Genomic DNA, 9,300 nt, shown 5'->3' on the forward strand with positions numbered 1-9,300 from the left:
TTTTTCAGTCACCATCTTCTACCTATCACCCATGAAAAGGTTATATGGTCCTCATAATAATGACATTCTGAAATGCCAAGAATTTTCTCCTAATTGTGGTTTCGTTAATGATTTAAAAGGAAGTGAAAGTTTAAGTGAAAGCCTGAAATGCTCAACAACTTTGAGTCACACAGTCCTCACAAGTGGATTTATGCAGCTTTTGTGCATGAACAAAAAGTTGTGTGAAGAAGTGCAAAGGTTAATCATCATGTGATGCAAGATAATTCAGAAAAAAAAAGCAACTGATAAAACTGGTCTTCCAGCTAAAAGTTTTCTGAAAAATGCTCAGTTTTTTCATCAAATGCCTCCTAAGCAGAGCCCAGCACATAGTAATCTAAAAGACTTTGCAACACACAGACGTTTTAAACAAAATATAATAATTCAGGCTTGCAAAAATTTACTTACTCAAGGCAGGGATAACATGGTAATTACCAGAGCTGGTTGTTCCCAAGTAAAATCAAGGTTTTTACTACCCCGGATAAAACTAGTTAGTCCCAGTTTAAGGCATTTGCTATTTTAAAAATTGTTTCAAATTCATGCACATCACATTATACTAGTTTAAGTTACATATTCAAACTGTGGTTACACAAGGCAGTAGCTACACAGATTAATTTAGGATTGTACAAATAAAAAGTAAAACTGCATTGGGATGTAATAATATAGTCATTATGATGGTGAACGTGGGAATGTCTGTATATATCTGAGTTTGTATTTTCTCAAGGAAGTTATACACGTCATGACTCATATTTCCATATTTATATAAAAACAATGTACAGTAGCATTAAGCAATCAGAAGTATGAAAAGTTGCAGACGACCAGTTGTACTATTACTATAACTACAACAGCTAAAACAATGACCTTAACCCATTTGGCCTACAACATTCTGTAGCAGAAGACCAATTTTGATGTAGTGGATAGATGAGTCTATTCCCTAGTTCTGAATGGATGTATCCAAAGTTTGAAAAGATTTGTCTTATGCTTGCTGAACTTGCTGGACACTGAAGCAAATATTTTCCCCACTTTCCTGGTTTAAACCGTATTTAGCAGTGCTCCATCTTACACTTATTTTTCCTGGAAAACTGCCAGACCTGACCAAAGAGTGTATAAAACATAACTTTTTGAACTAGCTGGATTAGTGAGTTTTGCAAGGTTGCAATGGTAATTTGAATATTACTTCCAACAGAAAAAAAAGAGTTTGTTCAACCTTTGCAAAATGCTTATTATAATTAATCTGTTACACTGACCCAAAAATAGACTTTAATATCGTAGGGTAAATTAACATTAAAGAACAACATATCTTGTCCTCTGATTTTTATTTAATGAGGAACATTTTCTTAGAGAAGGGAGTAGTGGGAATACTCAAAATTTAAATGTCTTTATTGGCCACACTTTCTCTGTGATAATAGGAAGGTTTCAATTAATTCTTTCCTGTACTTGATTTCAATCTTGACACTACAGAAGTTCATTCTGACAACACATACCCAGATAATTATACCATGAATACGGCCTACCAAATTCACGTCCATTTCGGTCAATTTCATGATCATAGGATTTTCAAAATAATAATTTTCTTGTTTTCAGCTATTTAAATCTGAAATTTCACAGTGCTATAATTGTAAGGGTCCTGACCCAAAAAGGAGTTGTGGTGGGGTTGCAAGGTTATTGCGTGTGGGGGCGGTTGCAATACTGCTACCCTTACTTCTGCGCTGCTGCTGGTGGTGGCACTGCCTTCAGACCTGGGCAGCTGGAGAACAGTGGCTGCTGGCCAGGAATCCAGCTCTGCAGGCAGAGCCACCGACAGCAGCAGCAAGGATAGCATGGTACAGTATTGTCACCCTTACTTTTGCTCTGCTGCCGGCAGAGTTGGGCCCCCCTCAAGCCGCCAAGCTCTGAAGGCAGCAGCGCAGAAATAAGGGTGGTATGGTATGGGGTTGCCACCCTTACTTCTGCCCTGCTTGCTGCGGGCAGGGTGCTGACTTCAGAGCTGGGCGCTCGGCCAACGGCCACCCCTCTCCGGCCACCCGCTTTGAAGGCAGCACAGAAGCAAGGGTAGCAATACTGCAACCCCTTAAAATAACCTTGTGACCACCCTGCAACTCCCTTTTGGGTCAGGACCCCCAGTTTGAGAAAGGCTGGTCTCTCCCCAAGCGTATATGGTAAATGCACACAAAAGAATAGATTTCATGATCCATGATGCGTTTTTCATAGCGGTGAATTTGGTAGGGCCCTAACTGTGAACCCTGCATCTTACATCAAATATGCACATCATAATCAATATCAGGAGTTCTTAGACTGTTGCTAGACAAAGGTCTTTTCAACAGAGCTCTTGATAATTTAACAGGAAACACACAGTTTGTCTTACTCATATGAATTTTGTATCCTTTAGGGGGATATTTTACAAAGTTAGTTTGTAGCAGACCTCAAAAATCATTTCAAAAATTAGATCTGTTTATATAACTGAATTAAAAACCATTGTACAAGGGCACCTCACACTGAAAGTACCATGTGTATCCTCATTCTACTTTTAAAACTAAGGAACAGTTTCAAATATCTGTCCCAGAAATGCTTTTCCCAAACTTGAGTGAGGTTTAGTTGAGATTCGGCTCTAAGCCAAGCAGGTGTGTGCTCCACTGGGCTGAAGAACGCTGTTGTATGGAAAGATCCTGACTGGACTTCAAACCCTTAAGTAAAAAAGGGCAATTGCACAATCCCTCTCTGAAACTGCTCACGGAACAGATATTACTGGGTGTCCTCATCAAGTGTGCAGACACTCATGAAGTACCTGGGAAATCACAAAGATGCACATTACTGTGTCTAGTTCAATTTTAGATAAGGAATCTCTTGCATTTGCTCATAACAAGGCTTGCTTTTCCAGAGTTTTTTTCTGGATATTAAAAGTGATTTCTACAGTGGATGTACACATAAATTCTACTCTTGTTTTCACATAGCCTATACTTTTATTGTTAAAAACACCAATATATACAGGGCACTCTGCTGCCCACTGTCTGCCACGACCAACTGGGACCCCTCCCTCATAGGAGAGATCACTGCCAGGTGGACACTGAGTGACATTATTTAAATGACTTTGATGAACCAAACACCATTTTAAAAGAGAACATAAAACAGACAGGCTCCCCTCCTCTTTATAACGTAACAGTAAATTTCATAAATTCTTTACTACCACAAGATTGGTTGGACCTCAGTCTAAGGAATACATCTGTTTGGCAGAGTCTATTTTATACCATGGTAATGACATAGCTTCACTTTGAGTCAAAAGGGTACTGGCAAAAGAAAATTTGAATGTTGGAAGTCTTGCTGTTGCCATGTTGGCACTACAGCCCCATCTATACTGTCCAGGAAAAACACGTTACTGCACTTTTCTAGTGAACCACTCATAAATATAGTTCATTAGAGAAGTTCTAGCGTGTGGCCTGATATCCTGAGTGATTCAGCACCTTTGAGGCTCATGGTTTTTTCCAGATATTTTCTTATACTTTTTAGTTATAGTATGGTATGGTCAATATATTACAGTACAGAAAGGCTATAAAAGACACATATATTTTACAAATGAAAATAAAAATTCTCACTAACAATACTAAATTCACTGACTAAAACAGTGAAGAAACATTTTCTTGTATGCACATTTATAATTACAAGTATTTTTACAATATCCATTAACAACACCTGGGAGCTGCAAATCAAAGATTCAGGATTATATTTGGGCTGGTCACTCCATGTAACTGTGGTAGGGTAATATTTACACATCTACCAACTTGGATAATACAAGCAAGACGAAAATCTCAAAATGGTTATTAATACATGATCCTCACAGCAATCGTGCAATCTTCCTAGAATCCCTTTTCCTAAAGAGCTTTAAGGCTCCATTTACACTCTGGTTTCCCCTGCGGTTGGATACTGTGTTTAAAGATGGCTTATACAGAAGGTTTTTGCAAACATGGTGTAGATGGGGCATAAATTTTTTTTAATTAAGATTAGGCTATAAACCCTAGAAGTACCAAACCCATATTACGTGTATTTTGGAATAAGTTATGAAACAGAGATTAGTAAAATATATTAAACAACCTCAGAGGCTACTATGACAAAGCTAGGTCTAATCACTTTTCCCACAACACTGATATCCACAGGACCCTGCCACTGCTCCGGGTAGAGGGGCTGGGGGGAGAGTTTGTCACTTGTCAGCTGACAGCAAGGCAGCTTTCAGCAGTGGTTAATTTGTAATGAAAGAGGAGCCAGGACACAAGTAATGCTGCTACTTTAGCCGCTGACAAGGCAAGCCCAGCGGTGCCGGGGCTATTAAGTGCCAAGTCTAGGGCTGGCGGGGCTTAGCCCTGGCACGAATAAAGCCCTGGCTTTTAGGGACTGGCCCTGCAGCAGGGAAAACGCCCGATCCCAGTCCCAGAGCGGCAGAGCTAGAAGCAAAGGCCGGCCCGGCCACGCCAGCGAGCAGGAAGCCCCGGGGAAGCGAGGCTGCTCTGCCCGGGGGGACCCTGCGAGACAGGGCCGCTCTGCCCCCAGAGACCCCAGGCCCCAGCTGGCAACCCCGCGCCCTGGGAACAGAGAAACCCGGCAGCGCCCGGCCCGCTCCCCCGGGGCCCCGCTTCTCCTCACCTGGCGGGGCCGCGCTCTCCGCTGCGCCGGCTCAGCTGCCTGCCCCCGCCCGAGGCTCCTCCGCGTCCCGCTTCAACGTGGCAGCCGCAGCGCCGCCCTCGTCAGCCCGCCTTCCGGCACCGAGACCCCGCCCGGCCGGCCGCGCCTTCCGGGCCGCGCAGCTCCCAGCGAGAGGGGGCTGGCGGGGGGGCAGGCCCGGCCTGCAGAGGGGCCTAGGCCGTGCCGGTCCGGGCGGCCTGCCGCGCTTCCACAACAGGCCGGCCAGGGCAGGCGGGTCAGACGCTGCTGCGGCGGCTCGCCGGGGAGGCTTCAGGGAGCTCTAATGGCGGAGCAGCGGGATGGCTGCCCCCGCCCCACTGGTACAGGGTTACTTCGCAGCATTGCCCTGATTCACCGGTGCTGGAAGGGGGGGCGGAGGGCACTGCCTGCCCGGGCTTGAAGTGGTGTCCATCATACCGAGGGTTTAGTTTGGTTCAGTGGCTCTCAGTACCATTATACAACGGCTCTAGCACCCCTGCCCAGCCTCTGAGAGGCCTGAAGGAATGAGACATTTGTCCCTTCTCCTTTCCTTGGTAAGGGCCCCAAAACATTGTAGAGGAGGTTCCAACGTACTTACCCAGTACAGTTCTGCACCCTCGTTTCTGATCTGTAACCAAATCCCACTGCCAAACTGTTCTGCTATTCAGTACAAGATGCAAGAGCCTAGCCCTGAAGGCAAAAACGAAGCTGTGGGCAGCTGGCCCCCTTCACCATAGTTTGCCACTCCCAAGCAGGGTGGCCCAAGGGCTAGACAAGCCCCCGCAAGTGTAAAACATTTTGATCACCTTTACTGGGGTGAATGATTGGGATTTTCCATTTTCATGGAAAAGGTCACATTTCTCCCTCCCTGCTGAATATTATGAGAGACTGCTACGAGTCTAATTCCCCAGGTGAAAATAGGGATGGTTTCCTAGCTAACTAACAGCAGTGTTATGAGGCTTAGATCTCATACATGTTTAAGGTACTTATTCTACAGCAGTGAGAACAGAGAATTAAAAGAAATAAAGCCAAGACACCACATAATTAAATCAAGGGCAGCATATCATGTTTATTACCAATACAAATGAAGAGGATTTTACAACAGTCTCCAAAAAGCAATCGCCCAAGATTCACAGGTTGTATTAGAAACAAATGCATTGAGATACATTTCTTGCCTTCACTACTACTTTTTCCACTATAAAAAGCATTGCATCAGCAACTAGATTCCTCTTTTTCATTGAGGGGGTTAAAGGTAAAGAAACAATTTTCAAGCATCTTCCTTAAAGATGAAAGAAGAAATTCAGATGGAACATAGAAACTCTTCACAATTACCTGAAAAGTATAAAAGCATATTAAATTTTTGATAATATAGATACAGGTCTAATTTAGTGCAGATTTAATTTCTACTTCTCAACATTCTTAGGAGTCTTTGCTCAATAAGCCCACAATTTCAGTAAATGTTCCTAAATTCCCCAGACCTGAAGAAGAGCTCTGTGTAAGCTCTTCTTTCCCCAACAGTAATTGGTTGAATAAAAATGTTACCTCACCCATCTTGTCTCTGCATGTTACCAAGCTCAGTAACAGTTCAGTAAAGCCCACAGTCTATTACCACCACAATTAGGATGTCCTCCCAGTAGTGTTTAAACAATTTTTTTGTATTTCTAGCAACAGACTCATTCAATTTTTACACGTTTATTTTAGAAAGAATGGTCATTACTCTGTGGTTTAGCTTATTTTAAAATTATCCCCATGTCATCTCCAAGACCTGTGTCTGAATATACGAAATAAACCGCTAACAAACATGATGGTCAGACCCAAACTAGTTGCACTAAGCTACTGTAGTACACACTAATAGGCTGTAATACACTGTTCTGACATACAATACCAGGCACAAACTTAATCAGCAAACAAATTAACAAAAGCATTAATGCTTACCCACATGTCAACAAGTGCAACCAAAAAGTCTTAGTTCACCTTTCACAAGTAGACAGCAATAGTTGAATGCTGGGGAGGGAAAGGAGAAGTTCTTTTGTTATATATTCAAACCGAATGAATTCCAGAAGTGTATTTTATGTTTTTCTTAATCTGCAAACTGGACTACCAATGTTTTTAGATCCAGTTTTGAATTTTTTACCCCATGTCCTCATCCAGTCAAACACTAATCACAGTGAGTCATGATGTGAACAGCAGTGAAAGGTTTTAATCATTGGACATTAGGCAAAACAAATTAACACATTAAAAAAAAAAACCAAAAAAAAAAAAAAAAAAAAAAAAAAACTTACCACGTTCATCTTGCAAATCTTTAAGCCTAGCTTATTATACATGGTTTGCCAATTCCCAATCAAGTTCTAAAGTTGATAAAAATTAACTTAGTTTTCTCTTCAAAAAAGTCAATTATTCTCTAACCACCTTTAAAATTTGGAAGGGTCTCTAAACCTGAGGTTATTTGAGGCTTTTATTTCAATAGTTTTAAATATTCTACTTTCACCTTTTATTGACTTTTCTTCTCCTGCCCCCCCCCGCCAGAACTTGCTGAACCATGATGTAAGCAACTTTAACTGCTCAGGACAGGAAACAGGCCAGCAAGGGACACAGGCCTGGGAGGAAGATACTTTTCAGGTAGGACACAAGGGATTCTACTACTGCAGCTACTGTTACAGGGCAAAAGAAATAAAAAAACAGAGGTCCCCTTTTCTTTGATGTTTGGTACTTGATCTACACTTAAGTTATTTTGCCAGTCAGGGTGTGAAAAAAAACAAAACCACATCAGAGAAGGGGACTACTTACACCTAACATTGGCAAGTTACAATTCACTGCTAAGTTGCCAAACCCTCCTCTCTTCTACAGTCAGTTTAGACTTTTATGGGAAATGATGCTCCTTCCTAAAGGATGTAGGTGAAATAAAATATTTAGTTCCCATTTTTGAACATCCTTAAATTATTGTTGGATTCCCCAATTAGGGAAATCAGCTATACTTCAAAGTCACTTAATGAAACCCTCACCTGAACAATAGTTAAGTAATATGAACTTCCAGATTCCAAGCTTGCCTTGCAGATCTTGTCAGTAGAAAAATCCCTGAAAGAGTAAGAATATACATTTAAAAAGCAATTTTTCTTCCCAAAATTACATCAGTGCAAAGAGTATCAAACATTAGCAGCAACAGTTATTTGCATTAGTAATATTTATTGGCTTTACCCAGCCTTCCACTTAAGTTATGTCAGCACATTATGTCAGTTTTTAAACCACATATCCTCATCCAAACAGATACTAATCACAGCACATCATGATGTGAACAGCAGTGAAAAGGTTTTAATCATTGGACATGTGTCAAGTAAATATTAAGTGAACAGTAGCACTCAACCACCCCTTGAACCAACACTTCACTTGGCTCTAAGAAGAAAGTAGTAGATGGCTGTCACGTGATAAAGGTTTCACTATCTGATAGCTAATTGATTGCGTTAGTCCATCTTCTAGTGGGCAGTTTATCTACATTACAAAAGCCAGCACAATAAAACATTGAGTATTCTTCTAGAGTTAAGTGTGGGCTACAAGTTAATTCTCCTGGCAACTCAGTTACACTTGCACACAGAAAGGTTCCTCCAGTCAAGGCTAAGGCATGCCAATGGTGGAATGAATCTTGCACCACCATTGCCTGCAACGTATCTGTTCTGTGGAACTTCAAGTTGGATTAGTTCATACACAGTTGAGTATTGAGAGCCATCAATACGATATTCCATCTCTCACCTCCTTTCATCCCCTCATGCTTCAGGTAGATCAATCAACTGCTACTTTAGTCAGAATAGCTGTCCAGGTTCCCTACTTATCACAAGGGGGTCTTAAATTCCAGAAAGTTTTAAATTCTTATACCTGAGCATGTCAATAATACTGCACATGCTCACGCCAACATTAACCCTTACGTGAGATCTGTAAAACGGCAGTGCCCATGGGCCCAGCTGGCTACTGGGGCTACACAGAACAGAGCTGGTACAGCACAGAAGAAGTAAGCCATCCACGGGTTTGTTCCAGTAAAGCACGTAAGGGTTAGTTTAATTTCTGCTGGTGCACTAATCAAGTTACCTTGGGCCTCTTTCCCGTAGAGCAGGCAAGATAAAGAGCCTCACGCTGAAGTGCTAGAGACTGCTGCGCAAGGCCTGAGCGGGAAGCCGTGTCTCTAGACACAACGTGACCCACTGGGCTCTCTGCCCAACCCAGTCAAGTTAAGCACCTGGACAGGCCAGGGCTAACCACGACTCACTTACCCCGGATCTGGGGGACGCGCCATGCAGGCGGCGGGGGAGGCTGAGCGATCGCAGGCCCTGGCTGTTCCTGCTGCTACGTACCCGACTACACAGTACGTAAACTCGGACTCGGGTTCAAGCCCCAGGCCCCTTCCGTCCACACGGGAATGAGCCTATGACCCCAACAGCTCGGCCCCCCTCAGGCAGAGCCCGGCCCCGGCTGAGTCCCAGGCGGCGGGCGCACAAGCGCCACGTGGCGCCCCGACTGCCTCAGGGCCTCCCCGCCTGGGGCCCATGGTGCTGGCTGGGGACAGGGCAGCGTCCCCTCGAGCAGCTTCTCCCCCATCGAGAAGCCTGAGTCCCCCGCTCCGCTCCG

The 9,300-nt window shown here is 43.2% G+C and overlaps 1 protein-coding gene and 1 long non-coding RNA gene across 19 annotated transcripts in view; both read right to left on the reverse strand.

Moving 5' to 3' along the window:
- The window catches only part of SEC31A (SEC31 homolog A, COPII coat complex component), a 68,946-nt gene extending 63,643 nt beyond the window's left edge, over nucleotides 1–5,303 (reverse strand). For 17 of the 18 annotated variants that reach the window (XM_050945103.1, XM_050945119.1, XM_050945115.1 and 14 more), the window contains exon 1: nucleotides 4,669–4,759. The gene's annotated coding sequence lies outside the window, so the exon portion shown is untranslated. Of the gene's footprint in view, nucleotides 1–4,668; nucleotides 4,760–5,284 lie in introns of those variants that run through there. The other variant, XM_050945104.1, reaches the window with a different exon arrangement.
- A 427-nt stretch (nucleotides 5,304–5,730) lies between these two features.
- Nucleotides 5,731–9,300, reverse strand: part of LOC127047207 (uncharacterized) — a 117,417-nt gene continuing 113,847 nt past the window's right edge. Inside the window, exons 2-5 of the long non-coding RNA XR_007773327.1 lie at nucleotides 8,946–9,295; nucleotides 7,689–7,761; nucleotides 6,622–6,690; nucleotides 5,731–6,018 (exon numbers count right to left, since the gene is read on the reverse strand). This is a non-coding gene — a long non-coding RNA (uncharacterized LOC127047207). The remainder of the gene's footprint in view (nucleotides 6,019–6,621; nucleotides 6,691–7,688; nucleotides 7,762–8,945; nucleotides 9,296–9,300) is intronic.

The sequence above is a fragment of the Gopherus flavomarginatus genome, chromosome 3 (assembly GCF_025201925.1).
Source record: "Gopherus flavomarginatus isolate rGopFla2 chromosome 3, rGopFla2.mat.asm, whole genome shotgun sequence".
In the NCBI taxonomy this organism is placed as follows: Eukaryota; Metazoa; Chordata; order Testudines; family Testudinidae; genus Gopherus; species Gopherus flavomarginatus.